Below are 2,342 nucleotides of genomic sequence, written 5' to 3'. Positions count from 1 at the left end.
ACAAAACATGAAACTCACCAATTAAGGGTTCCGCCGCGGAGACACGTGAAGGTCGGTGAGTTGGTGCGGAGTTTGTCTCGCCATGCGTGGCCACGCTGGGATGGCGTCCTCCTCGTCTTCCTCCGCAGCGGGTTTGGGCTCGGTCGACCCGCAGCTGCAGCATTTCATCGAGGTAGAGACTCAGAAGCAACGCTTCCAGCAGCTGGTGCACCAGATGACGGAACTTTGTTGGGAAATGTGCATGGACAAGCCTGGGCCAAAGTTGTACGGTCGGGCTGAGGCCTGTTTTTGTGAACTGCGTTGAGCGCTTCATTGATACAAGCCAATTCATCTTGAATCAACTGGAACAGACCCAGAAATCCAAGCCAGTCTTCTCAGAAAGCCTTTCTGACTGACCTGAGTATTACCTCTCTGGAAAAAGAAGGTAGTTCAAGAAATGATGAGCAGTTGATGGGATGGTTGGAGAAAAGGCTGTGGGGGGATCGGCTCCCACCTTTGTCACTCTTGGGACATCCTGTCATCTGAGAATGAACAAAGACCAATTTTTGTGTGTGGGGGTGGTTTGAGGGTCAAATGTGTTTGGGGTTGTGTTTTTTAATGCTAATCTTGGGGAAACAATTGACAGATGAATGGAAAACTCTACTAGGTGTATGTTACTGTATGTGGGACGATGCTTTCCTCATAGTCCCATTAACTGCTTCCTATAATTTTAATAGTGGAACTGCTCCATAATTTGATATGTGGGACCACATAGGTAATAATCTGTTATTTGTGTGGCTTCCTTTCAGATTTCTGGAGAGATTGATATACATCTTTGTGTCTCTCAGAAAGGGCAGCAGTGGGAGAAAGAGTAATTTGGTACTTGACTGTAGGCCTCCTTATCTAGTGTTTGATTATCAGTGCTGCAAAAAAAATGTATAGAGTATTCATACAGTACATTTCACCTTTCTAGATTATCTCCCTCCCTTATACTGCGATTCACTTAAATATCTATATATAAAGTACAGTCTTGAGCTAGTAGAGGTAGCCTGAGAGTCTAGAGGCCTTTAGTTAAAGGAATCTAGCCAGCGAACATAATTCTCATACTAAACTGCCACAAGGAAGAAGTTAACTTACCCTGTATGTCAGGGTCCAAAAAAATTTAAAGATGTGCCTAAATGAAAAAATAAGTTATAAAGATTTAGGCCAGTCAAAAACTAACAGCAGTTTCAGGTAGAGGTGCATGCCTAATGTAAACCAGCATAGTTTCCATTTACTGCGTTCTTTTCATCACTGAAATAAAAACTTCTACAAGATTCAAAAAAAAAAATTCACCGATTAAAGTAAGTGTACAATTCACTAGTTCTTAGTATTTTCACAACCAATATTGCTATCTAATTCCAGAACATTTTTGTCATGCCCCCACAAAGAAATCTTGTATATGTTAGATGTTACTCCCTATTTTCCCCTCCCCAACATCCTCTGGCATCCACTAATCTACTTTCTGTCTATATGGATTTGCTCATTCTGGACATTTCATATACATGGAATTATACAATCTATGACCTTTTGCTATTGGCTTGAAATATTTCTCCCTTTAATAGTGTCAGTTTTTCGGACTTCCCTGGTGGTACAGTGGTTAGGAATCCACCTGCCAATGCAGGGGACACGGGCTCGAGCCCTGGTCTGGGAAGATCCCACATGCCGCGGAGCAACTAAGCCCGCGTGCCAAAACTACTGAGCCTGCGCTCTAGAGCCCAAGAGCCACAACTACTGAAGCCCATGCACTTAGAGCCCGTGCTCCTCAACAAGAGAAGCCACCACAACGAGAAGCCCGCGCACCACAACAAAGAGTAGCCCCTGCTCGCCACAGCTAGAGAAAACCCGCGCGCAGCAATGAAGACCCAACACAGCCAAAAATAAAAATACAAATAAATAAATAAGTAAATTTATTTATTTATTTAAAAAATAGTGTCAGGTTTTTTCATTTTAATTCTGTTAGTTTTTCTTTATGTATTTGGGACTTGCTTATACTGCATTTGTCTTTTAAGTCATATAGGCGAAAAACTGAATTACAAACAAAAATACATTTATACTGTCTTTTGTATTTCCTTATGTAGTTACCTTTAGTACTTTTTTCATGTGGATTTAAGTTACTGTCTGGTGTTCACCATTCCATCTTGAAAAAAATCTCTTTAGTATTTTCTGTGGGTCAGTTTGCTAGCAGTGGAGTCTTTCAACTGTTGTTTATCTGAGAATGTCTTCATCTCTCCTTCATTTCTGAAGGGTAGTTTTGCTAGGTACAGAATACTTGGTAGGCAGGTTTTTTTCCTCAGCTCTTTGCATATGTCATTGCAATGCCT

The 2,342-nt window shown here is 41.5% G+C and overlaps 1 pseudogene; it reads left to right on the top strand.

Annotated features, from left to right (window-relative positions):
• The first annotated feature begins 100 nt into the window (after positions 1–100).
• Positions 101–395, top strand: LOC130706855 (mitochondrial import inner membrane translocase subunit Tim8 A-like; annotated as a pseudogene).
• Positions 396–2,342: the final 1,947 nt, after the last annotated feature.

Source organism: Balaenoptera acutorostrata, unplaced genomic scaffold, assembly GCF_949987535.1.
Source record: "Balaenoptera acutorostrata unplaced genomic scaffold, mBalAcu1.1 scaffold_1024, whole genome shotgun sequence".
Classification (NCBI taxonomy): Eukaryota; Metazoa; Chordata; class Mammalia; order Artiodactyla; family Balaenopteridae; genus Balaenoptera; species Balaenoptera acutorostrata.
Note: the sequence above shows the minus strand (reverse complement) of the source record. Positions and strands in the feature narration are given on the sequence as shown.